The following is a 12,268-nucleotide window of genomic DNA, read 5'->3' as shown; positions in this document are numbered from 1 at the left end:
AATTAACAAAAGACAGCAAAATGTATTTACCAAGTAAATTTGCTTGAAAAGGAATATTATTTTTAGTACTTCTGCTCTTTCAGCACTAACACTTGCTTTAATTTAACCGCAGCTATGAAAATCTAGTCAGTTCCAGAAATGAGATTTAATAGTTGCTCCCGAAAGGAATCAAAACATGTTCCATGAATGCCACACAGGCCACCAGTATTGCAAAGGAATCACAGAGACTCCTAAACTTTCAAAACAAACAGTTGTGTTGTGTTTCCACCCTGGGGCAGTCAGTTCCAGGTGTACTGGACACTCCTCCAGGTGAAAGCAAACTGTGGCCTGCACTCTGCTGCCAGAGGAATGGAAAAAAAACACGTTAGCAGTGTCAATGGTGGCACCATGTCATAGGTTAGCAAGCTGAGTCTCGGAAGTGATGTTCTTCTTACAGCTTCCTCTATGACCTGATAGAACCTATCAGCTGGCCAGTTTGAATATGGACAATGCTTTAAGCCACTTAAAGTTGTGATCGCCTCTGTGATACACACTTAAGAATAGACAAACTCCCCCCTCAAGCTCTCTCTCGTTTCCAGTGCTGGGACAGGTGGCTGCGGGCCCCGTGTGGGGCCAGTGGGCCTGGCCCAGGCCCTGCTCGGGCCAGGCTGGGCCGGGCCACGGCCATCCTGGAGCCGATGGACCTGTTCCAGCCGTGGAACTCCCCCCACTGCCTTGCCGTGGGCAGCCGGAGCGGCTCGGCTCCCCCCCTCTCCACTTCGATAAGTCACATTCCAGCTGCAAGGCCGAGATGAGATTAACCCTTTTAGTGCTGTGAAGAGCTGAAAACCTGAGGGAAGAGAAAGAGGAGATGCTTAAAGCTGAAATTCTGTTGTGAAGCTATGATATATCAGAGTATCCCGTTGTAATTTCATGAAGATATGGGGGGTGGAGTGTTCAACTCGCAAGCAAAAGCACCTGCGCTGAGATAGGCAGATGCTGACGCAGCTGTAATTTCATGACAAATTTGGACAGGGAGAGATGGACCAGATGAGGACTTTTGCTCCAAATGGGAAAGGAGAAAACCTCAGTTCCTAGAGATGCTCCCAGAGATAGTCCTAAAGATGATGCTGAGGAAGATCCTTTGCTCCCAGGGAAGGAGAAGGGCCTTTGTTCTTAGAGATTAAATGCTCCCAGAGATGGGGGAAGAGAACTTTTGTTTCTGAACGGCTCAACCTTAAAATTGTACCCCAAAAACCTTCAAGAGTGGACCCTCGAAAGCAGTTGTGGGAAAAGCTGCAAGTCGGGGGAAGGGACTCACATGCGAGCAGAGAGACTCCTCTTCCTACATGGACTGAACAATATTTGGAAGTGGGCGGCTGTCTCAGTGTGATACTGTTTTCATAGCATGAGCAAGAAGAGACTTCTCTTTTAAATGGACTGAACAGGGTTATTATGGAAGTGGTAAACAGACTGAACATCTTAAGGGTTGTCTTTTTACATTGTCAGTGGGAGAAGGGAGGAAGGTGGGGGGGAGGAGGAGAGTTCTGAAGGTATGGTATAAATTTTTTTTCCCTCTTTTAGGTCTGTTAATAAACTTCTTTATATTCTTCCAAGTTTGGTGCCTGCTTCCTAATTCTTATCTCACAGAAGATAAACAGTAAAGAGTATTTTGGGCCAAAACACTACACACCACTTTGCTGCCTTGAACCCCAGTTCGTTCTGAAGTTCCAGCATGTCCAGCACAGCAGCACTCAGTGATGGTGTGACCTTGTTCAGGCCACGGTAATCTACTGTCAGTCTCCACCCTCCACTGGACTTAGGCACTGGCCGTATAGGACTTTTAAAACATAAGGGAGGCTTGCTGACCACTCTGGCTCTCCAGTTCACAAATAATCTCATGGTGGGGGCTACACAGTCCCAGTTGGTGCAGTGTTGTCGACGGTGCACTGCTGTGGTAGTGACTGGTGCCTGTTGTTCTTCGACCCTCAACAATCTCCCAGCAGAAGGGCCCTCTGAGAGACCACACAAGGTGTTCACCTGTCTAATTTCCTCTGTCTACATGGCAGCTATCCCAAAAGCCCAGCAATGTCCTTCTAGGTCCTTGAAATACCCTCTCTTCAGATAATCTATGCTAAGGATGCACAGGGCCTCTGGGCCAGTCACAATGGGGTGTTTCGTCATTCACTCTCAGTCAGGATCACTTCAACTTCCAGTACAGGCAGCTGTTGAGATCCCCTGTCACTCCAGAAATAGAGATGGATTCTGCCCCTACGGATCTTGATGGCATCAGGGTACATTGTTCCCACAGGTGTCAACTAAAGCCATATACTACTCTGGGTCTGATTTGCCAGACCATCTGATCCACACCATCCAATAGCTCTGATTTCCCTTTCCCCCACCTCGCTGCAGGCGGGGCCTTTCTAGTTCTGGTCACAGTGCTCATTGCTCACTTCTTGTAGATATGAACTGGACATCCTTTCAAGAGGATCAGAAGTAACATCAGCCCTTTTACTCTGTCTGAGGACCTGAGGACTTGCCCCCGGGAAACTGGAGCAGCATTTATCCTTGAAGAATTTCTTCCTCTCAACTCACATACCTGTGCTGCTAGGGCAGAGGAGGGTTTTCCACTCCACTTCCTCTCCGTGGTCAGGCAGGTAAATCCACAGGTTACCTCTTGGTGTGTACTCTCTCTCTCAAGCAGGGGGTGCTTCTTCCCAATAGCAGAGACTCCGGTCTGTATTGGTGAGGCATGGGACATTTCTTTTCTAAATTGCTCTGAGTCCTCTTTAAATTGCTAGAAGTCCTTGGACACTATTTCCACAGATGAGACACAGGCCTGTAGAGGGAGACAGTCTTCATATAGCCAGAGATTGGTAACAAAATCATACACACTTCGTTGTTCTTTCCATGACATCACTGCCAATCAGTTGGCATATGGCGATGGTGCACTCCACTGGAACATCTGCTACATTATTTGTTTACACTGGATTTCATCTGGATTTACAGGGGACTACTCATTATTTGAATCCTTATAGAGTATCTCCAGCACAGCTAATTCTCTCAGGGACTGGATACCTTTCTCCACAGTGTTCTACTTGTCTCAGTGCACTGATAGATCATCCTTGAAAAGATACATTTCCCTCACACTTGACAGGAGTCACCTCCAGAGGCGGAGCGTTTGTGTCCTCTTCCTGATCCTCTTGTCAATGCCTGCATCCCAGGACAGGGACCCCAGCTGCTCAGCTACCATCTAGTTTCATATTTTGGGTTGCGATATCCCAGCATTGGAGCAGCCAGGTCACCAGGGGCTCATGTGACTGGCAGCTGAAATCTTTCTGCATATCTTGCAGTTCACCTGGGGATAGGAATCAGGCAATTACCTCTGGCTCAGCTCTTCCTCCTGTCCTGAGGGCCTTATTTCCTCTTCATCCCTCACTAGGCAAACTGATTTGGTCTTGGATTTCTTCGGCTGTATAGGTGCAACTGCTACCGGCACAGGTTGTTCCTGTGGTTCAGCTGCAGTTTGAATGGCCATGCTTCCCGTTGCTCTGCTTTCCTCCTCCTCCCTGAGGGTGCTGACTAGTATCAGGCAGTGTCTGATAAGTAGTAGCCAAGGCCTATCAGGCTGCATACCTTCATGCCTCTCTGGAATTACCACAGCCTTTTTCAGTCAAATATTTCTGCCATTTTATCAGGGTCCTGCTGTTTTTCAGGGGTGAACTTCCAAACCACTGGAGCAGAATAATCCTTCAAAAGATGACCCATTTTCTCCCACATTCCATGCCACTCATGTCTATCCACTCTTGGGGCAGATCTCTGAATCTCCCTAGAAATGTCTTTCATGACTCTAAGCATGGTGTGGACCCCACTGAGGAGACCTGGAAGACTTAGCAACAAGAATATGCCTTCCTTAACATCCAAAGGGAATTCAAGTCTCAAAAGCTGTTGTAACAGGTGTGATGGAGGAAAAGGGGGTAAAAGGCTGGGGAAAATCATCCTCCCCTGTTCCCTCCACAGACTGGATACGATAATTAATGGACTCCCAAAGGTAGTGCCCAAGGTAAGGGCAGGAGAGCAGCACTGCATACCCATCTCAAAACACCCTAATTGCCCTTGATGTCGTGTCATAGACTGATATTCCACAGCACAGCAAAGCAATCCTGATCCCTTTTCCTGCTTTGAAAATGAGCTCCATGATGGGCATGTAGTGCTTATATGGGAAGATATACAGGGTTAGGTGCCACACCCACATGAACAGACCAAGCAACATTGTGACCAGTGGCTCCAGACTTAATACAGCAAATGCTTAGATCAAACTTGTTTCCAACCGGCTCTGGGCAGATCTGTTGTTATCTCAACCCTTCGTGACCCACACTGGGCACCAAATATCGCTGTCATGGTTTAGGAATGGTGCTCCCATATTCAGTACCCACACCGAGATTCTCCAAAACCACACGGTGCTCTCTCTCGCTCCCTCTTTCCCCTTCCCGCTGTGGCAGGATGGAATTGAGAATTCAAGGCAGAAGAGGTAAAGAGGCACTGAGAATTGAAGGCACAAGAAGTAAAGACCACAGGTTGAGGTAAGAATAATTTACTGGAAACAGCAACAACATAAGAAAACAAACATGAACAGCAACAGTATTAATAACAAAAGGTATAAGAAAAGAAATTATTTACGTGGACAAACATCCCCGATAACAGAGAATACCAGACAGCTCCCTCCACCATGCTTTCTCAACCCAAAGGAACCCCTTCTTCCCAGAAGAGAGTGAGTCCCTTCCGCCTCCCCCCAACAGTGACATGAGGTGGTATGGAATAACCTCCATATCCTAGTCATGCTTCTTCCTGGCTACTGCAGAAATTAACCCTGTTCTGGCCAGAACCAGGGCAGTATTTTTAAACTTAGCTTGATATGTTCACTTGTAGCTGTGAGCTCTTGCTCCTAAAAAAACAGCATGGGTATACACTGCTTTTGGTAAGAATCACTGTTTTATACAACTTTTAATATTTGGTTAAAAATAATGTTGTTGTTTTTGATAACTTGACCATTGTATTCCACTCTTTTGCTTTTAGCATGCATATATTTTAATATACTACTCAAATAGAAAACTAGCAACCTGACTTGCTGAGCAAAAATGATGGCATTCCTAAACTGCATGGGAAAATGCTTTACAGAACCTTAAAAAACACAGGACTAAGAATATATTTCCAAGTGTACTTACTGGACTGTTTGTTAAATTATTGTAACTGTTACAGTCTTTGTAACTATTCTAAAGTTGGTACCTTAATTGTTTCATGCCTTAGTAGGTGTTAAAATTTATCTTCTGGATTTTCTAAATGCCAGTTCCATCAGGTTGTGAGCACTTATTCATGCCCACTCAGAGACAGGTCAACAAGACAAAATTTTTTAATAACCTTTGCTGAAATGAAGTCTTGAGTCGCTAGTTATTCTCTCTACCATAAAAGACTAACAAATACTTCCAAGACTGGTGCTACTGATGCCACTTAATGATTTTAATTTTTTCCTTTTCTCCATAGAAGAACAAAGTAATCCAGTAGAAATTTTGTGCAACATTTGTAAAACAAATCCATCTACTGCAGTAAGGCAAAACCATTGGCTGTAACATGCAATATGTCAATGTACACAGAAGACAACCTCTAAATACTTAAGCATTCTACTAAGTATATTATCACCATTAATTATTTGCTTGTGTTACGAAGAAAGCATTGTCCCACACAATTCAAAAGGCATGATTTATTAATTAGTGTATGTAAACATTCCTGAAAAGTTCTACCTAAAGCAAATGACAATCCCACTACTGGTGAGATTTTCCAGACTTTTGTACTGAGATACAAAAATGCCATTAACAGGTGAGGAATCTTGTTTCTTCATCTTCAGTACTAGAACTTAGAACAGACTGATTCTGCCAAGCAATAACTTAATCCAAAGAATTGTGAAGTGCTAAAACCCAAAAAATGTATGTGCTAATGGTGTGTGAGAAATGGGATGAGAACAAATAGGAAACCAGCACCACTTTTAACTCTATAATCAGGATTATATGAATAGTATTTTACAAAGTAATCGACTTTATCACCAAAACTACTGCACACTAGAGTAGTTCCCAAATTACTAAGTTTAAAATCCAAGCTACAAGTCTCCACCACAGAAATCTTTTCTTAAATCTCCTGCACAGAGCAGGAAAAGAATCTTCCATTTCAGCTAAACTTATCTGATCTTATCTAGAAACAGAATACTTCCAAGTAGAGCTTTATTCTCCTCAGTGGCTGTAAGGCAGGTGAAAGCTTGGCTTTAAATCTTTACTGCTTCTTTCAAATTAAAAAAGACGCTTTGAAATATGCTGCATTTTACTCTTCAAGAACTAATTTTATTGCTAGTCTCTAGGATAAATATGATTTTGGTGACCATATTCAAAACATGTAAGCATCTTCACAAACTGATGAAATAGAACAAATACCTACATTAAAGAGTTACAGCCATAAATCTATTTAAAAATTTAGTTTTTAAAATTTAGATAACATGCAAAAACACTTTGATGGACAATAAGAGTAAAATGGGGAAACATAAAAAACTGTTAGAAAAGGAGCAAAACCAGATAAAACCAAGATAAAAGACAAGGGAAAAATCCATGAAGGAGGAAATCCTTTAAAAAGGAAGGAGACTGAAAAAGAACTGCATCAGTAAGCCTTGCATTCATAGGAGAAAGTTGATATGAGGGAAATCTACAGTCCAGAAAAACAATAAAATCACATTCAAAGAACAAATCTCAGAGCCAACCGATCATTTTGGGAGAGAACAGAACACCTTCCATCACTGCTGCTTTATATGAAACTGGGCTTAGATGAAGACAAGAAAATAGGAAATGTGGAAAAGGATTCCCATAGGACACATCTCTCTGGTCCAATAAAACATCCGAAAGCTCCAGCAGTTTTCTATGGAGCACTATTAACATTGTTTTTATACAGCTGTAGCAGATGGTATGATTCACTTATCTCAAAATACAAGAGCTCAGGGAACTTGATGATATTATCAAGCATCAAATTAGAACAGATATAAAAGTGCCTTTCATGCAAATATTGAAACTATGAATAACATTGTGGGGAGAAGTCTAGTATTTAACACATTTTTTAGAGAGATCAAACTTGAAAAAACATAATGCCAATGATATTATACAAATACAACCCTCAACTTTTCCCCTGCAAGAAGTCCTTAAATTACTGTTGTCAGGTGAAGGAACTACAAGGTAGAAAATAATCACTCTCTCCCATCCCCTTCTTTTAGGTTTCCATTAGCACCTGCTGTTGGGCACTGCCAGAGACTGGACAGCTGGTCAGGTACACTCCTGATGTGAACCAGTGCTGTATTACTGATGGTCTTGTGATTTAGCAGTATCTTTAGATTTAAAGAGCTTCAGTGAGAATAAAAACTGTTCAAGAGAAAAAGAATATATAATCAAAGAATCCTCTACCTCCTTCAATCTCTAAAAAGACATTTGTTCACCATCCCAGCTTCAGTATTCATCACATATGGAAGTAGCATGCACCTTTCTTAAAGTTCAAAATTACTGTCTTGGTGGTTTTTAGAAATAAGAAACTCAATTGCAACCATCCATTCATGTTTTCACTCCTCTTTTCTCTGTGGGAACAAGCAGGAGTACTGCGCAAAGCCAGCAAGGTTTGCTTTCTCTAATAATGCAAATGACCAAAAAAAAATTAAAACCTTGCTTTTCTCCCAATACTTTAAGGTGGTTTTATTTTCCTTAACAGAAGAGACAGCTTCAAGACATGTCCTCCCACATCCCCCATAGAGCCCTTTGCCTCAAGCTGCATGATGGTAAGAAACACACACACAAAGCAACTGAAGAACAGGAGAAAGAAAGGCTCCAATGATATTGGAAACCACTGCCATCACCTGGAGATGGTGGCCACACACTGGGATAAAGAAAAGCCATTTATTATTATAAAACAGGGCACAATACAAGTGAAAACTAGCAAAATTTAAAATGTAACCTGCAAGTCAACACAAAAAATATATCTAAGTTTGATTTTTAAAAAGTTTTGAATGATGCTTTAAAGAGTTTAGGAAGAGTGAAAAAACATTAATCAGTATTAATAGGACAGTTCTTAATGACGAAAACTTTAAGAAGTCCTCAAAGGACTTTAAACATCTGTAAATGCACAGGCATGGTAAAAAGCATAATTACTGAATACATGACCTAACACAGGGAAAAAATTCAAACCGAGTACTATAAAAATCAAGAGGGGATAGTAAAAGATAGTGGCAATGGCAGGTCTAGTCAACAGAAACAACTTCTTAAAACACACAAATTTTAACAGCAAAGAACAATTAATCTAAGTTGCTAAAAACAAAATACTTCAGTGGGATGTCAATCAGTAACACAGAGCTGACAACTGTGCTTTAATTACATTTGAGACTGTTACCAATTAGTTAGTCTACAGCACTACAGGCTTCATGCTGCCTATGACTCAGTGCACTGACTCATTCAGTAAAACTTTTCCTACAGAACTACCCAGGCACCCACAAGGATGCAAGATCAAAAGGAAAGTAGTTACATTGACCTTCTTAGCAAAAGTCTTGTTTTATATTTAGATGACCAGAAGTGTATACTGACACAACTGCTCAAGTAGGCTTTTTGAAGGAGACTTTCAGGAGCACTGTTTCAACTCCATTTCAGATAAACATCTCAAAAAAATCAAAATACAAATAATGCTTTGTACAGTTTGAAGCTGAAGCAGCCCATTTTAAATCTTTTTTTACAAGCTGCTCAAGTAGCACTATTTATTATAAATAAAAATATCTACCATTGAAAAATGCTGTTTTCTGTCACTTAAGAGTCCTGGTTGACTTTAACAACTGAAGGCTGAATTTTTTTCTGTCAGAAGTAAGGTCATCAGCTGATGGAAGGGGGTGGGAAAGAGTGACAAAATGTCTTCAGTCACTTCCCTGTTTTGGGAAAAAAAAATCTTTGGTTAGATTTTTGAGTTATAATAATTCTACCGTTGCACTAAGCAGTACTGACATTAGAGCAGTAATGACATTTTCAAGTTTTGCAATGAAAATAACAAGAAGATAATCCTGGGTGAAAGAGTCTTCTATTGATACTCTCATGGACCTCCAAAAACATGTTAGATTTCAAAGTAAGACTTCTGTCCCAGTTGTTCTTTCTGAATGCTCAGGCTGTGATGCCAATGCTGAAAGCACAGGATCCTGGAAAAGGAAAGCTGTATTTCTTGCTCTCAGCTTGTGGTATGATGGTGCCGACACAGTGCAAGCAATCAAAGAGGTGAGTAGATGAGAGGTGTCCAGACTCAATACAGACAAGCTGTTGAGAAGCCCTTCAGTTCGTATGTACCAGCTGATGCAAACAGCTCATTGTTTCTGAAAACAGATGGCTGCTCACTATCATCTTCAGCTCTAGCTGCACACTGGCCCTGTTCTCACAGAGGTTAAATAGGCTTATTCACCTGAAAACAACGTGCAAGGAAAAGGACAGTTTTGGTGTGAGCTCATTCCGTGGCTGCACAACCAGAAGAGGAAGACGAAGCATGAATGTATGTCAAGAGAGAGCAGCATATCCAGTGCAGCTGGGTATGTGTTAAGCCTTTAACACGTAAGAACGTAAGAGTTCTATTTTAGGCCTGAGGAAAGGGAGGAACAGGTAAGGCTCCTGAGGGTTAAAATGAGCACAAATGTTGCAATTAAGAGATATTTTTAAATTAAAGCACATTTTCTCCAGAACTATACTAGAACCTACAAATCTCAGTATTTAACATTAATTTAACAAGTGAAAAAGTTATAACTCAGAACAGGCATATGTCACCTTCTCACAGCAAAGTCAAAGAGCAACAACCTACCAAAGATTGGTACTAAGACTACGGTTGCACAAGACATTAAGTGTTAGCTGTAGGAGTAATTAGGAATTACTCTCTCATGTGTGTTTTCTCTCTTGTAGTTCATTTCTCTCAGCACAGGTGCTTACTGTGTAATTCCATAAGCCAATTAAACATGGCCCAGAAAACTAAAACAGGAGAAAAAGTTGTATTGTTTTCTGACATATTAGTGTGTTTAACTGATTTGCAAAAGTCAGGGAGGGACAGGAGCTTAGGGAGATGGTGATATGGGAGGAGCAGGAATGCTGGACTTGTCTCCTTCAGTGGCAGCACAACACTTAACTGGCTTTCTGTTCAGCTTGGCTCTTCCAGCAAATCCCAAGGAATGAATCAACCACTTCAATTTAAATTTTCTTTCCAAAAGTGAAATAACACTAGAAATTGCAATATCCAACACAGTAATTGAGAAATGCACTCAGCTGATAGATGGACACTGGAACTTTGGCCACCCAGCTCCTGTGATTCTCAGAAGGTCACTACACCAAGCAGGTCGGTCACAGTGTTTCTCATTTTTCTGTCTGTAAAACTCAGAAACTCAGATCTGCTTCCCAGACACACTGTGACCTCAACAGCTACAAGTGGATGTCCCTCCAATGTGCTGCAAAGCTCTAAACCAAAATGCTAACCTCTGCGAAAAACCAGGAAAAGAGGCATTTCTGCTTGGGCACCCAAAGCATAATTTCAGTATTCTTGCCTCTAAATTCTGCATAGTAGAAGCAATACTATTGTGCTACTGTATAAGAGAGCTGTAAACATCAATTCTGTGTAATGACTTTGAATGAATTAATCTATAATCTGTGAATGATTCAAAGGTTGTAGGGATATAATTCAAAAGACAAAAATCTAAATTCAAAGCAGAGTTTCAAAGGTAAATAGCATATAAGACATGTCCGTCTGCAAGAACAAAACAACATATTTAGTTTATCTCCCCAGCACTGTCTGGCTATATCTACCTGAACAGGCCAGTGGAAGGAGATTCTCAAAGGACAGAACCACCATTTTGCCCAGGCCCCTGCACAAAGGCCAGCAGGTTTTACTCCAGACCATTTTCCAAGGTCATTTTCTTTTTCTAATACCTTCCCTAGATAATAGTTTGCTTACAAATTCAATGCCAGCAGAGGTCAGCATTCAATCCTGCTGAACAATTACCCATGTACAAAATTCTTCATTAAAAAAAGAGATAAGCATTCTCTCTTCAAACAAAATATACACTATGTACATTCGCTTCCGAACTCGCAATGGCAATATTGCTGGTTTTAGATAATGGCATCTATCAAAACTTAAACTATTTAATCAGATCATGTTTCTAGAACTATTCTAAATCTAGAACTACTTCTGGTAAAGCAAAAATATTGATTAGAAGAGTTAGAAATTGCAGATCTTTTTTTTCCCTTGTCAGCATTTCAAACTCCAACGGGAGAAAACAAAGTTTCCACGAAGCTTTCTTCTATTCTGCTCCGCTATTCACCTTTGCTGAATGAATGTAAGTCATGTAGGCTGAAATATGTGCAGCTTCTCAAAGCCATTTAACAAGGACTTCAGACTAAATCTTAAAAATCAAAGTCTGCCTACCCCGATCAAGTCCAAATCATGTATTCTACAAATTTCCATTATATTTCTCCATTCTAAGCACTGTTTCTTTGGTTGATTCAAGACGTGACTTAAAATGCATAAGTATCCTGTATCCTCCCAATTTATCTCAAAATTATTTATTGCACCTACCACTATGTCCTACCTAATACACACATAGATCAACCATGTACAGAAAGGATTATATTTTAATTTTTGCACAACAATCCAAGAATTTGTCCTCAATTTCCAGTAAATATACAAAAATTAAAGCACTATCCTTGTTTTATGTCTGACAACAGGCAAGGTTTTTAAAATTATGTTAAATAAACCACATTGATAAAAATCATTGGCATCGTGATACATGATATCTAAGTTACTTGTGAGATCGCAACAAAGATTTGTTAGTAGAGAAATGTACTTTTACAGAAATGCTGGAAGAGTTCTAACTATTTCCCTAAATTAACTAAGAAACTATACAAAGTTTCAGCAGAAAACATTATTAAAACATTCACTTTGCTGCTATTCACATGCAAATAAGAAAAACTATCCTAGAACTAAGAAAATAAGAGGTCAAAGAGACCAAGATATTCTTGCATTTTTATACTATTTTATTCCGATTTAGTAAGAAGCAATATTTAGGCTTTAGCATGCTTATAACCTTTGCTTTCTTTTATGAGAATTCAAAATATTTTGCAAATATGTTCAGTTTCATAAAGTAAACCAGACATACCTGATCTCTGTTTTTAAACTAGAGCACTTTGATTTTTAATCATCTATTCAAAAT

At 40.4% G+C, this 12,268-nt stretch overlaps 1 protein-coding gene across 8 annotated transcripts in view; it reads right to left on the bottom strand.

Annotated features, from left to right (window-relative positions):
* LOC121672678 (putative methyltransferase-like protein 15P1) overlaps positions 1-12,268 on the bottom strand; it is a 40,659-nt gene that overhangs the window by 17,461 nt on the left and 10,930 nt on the right. Inside the window, exons 2-3 of one of the 8 annotated variants that reach the window (XR_006018934.1) lie at positions 8,824-8,965; positions 5,476-7,427 (exon numbers count right to left, since the gene is read on the bottom strand). The exons of 4 other annotated variants lie outside the window; for them this stretch is intronic. The gene's annotated coding sequence lies outside the window, so the exon portion shown is untranslated. 3 more of the 8 variants (XR_006018938.1, XR_006018933.1, XR_006018937.1) reach the window with 3 other exon arrangements.

Source organism: Corvus kubaryi, unplaced genomic scaffold (genome assembly GCF_017639235.1).
Source record: "Corvus kubaryi isolate FWS band 111438036 unplaced genomic scaffold, C.kubaryi_AGA036_p1.0 64843, whole genome shotgun sequence".
NCBI lineage: Eukaryota > Metazoa > Chordata > Aves > Passeriformes > Corvidae > Corvus > Corvus kubaryi.
This window is presented reverse-complemented; position numbering and strand designations above follow the sequence as displayed.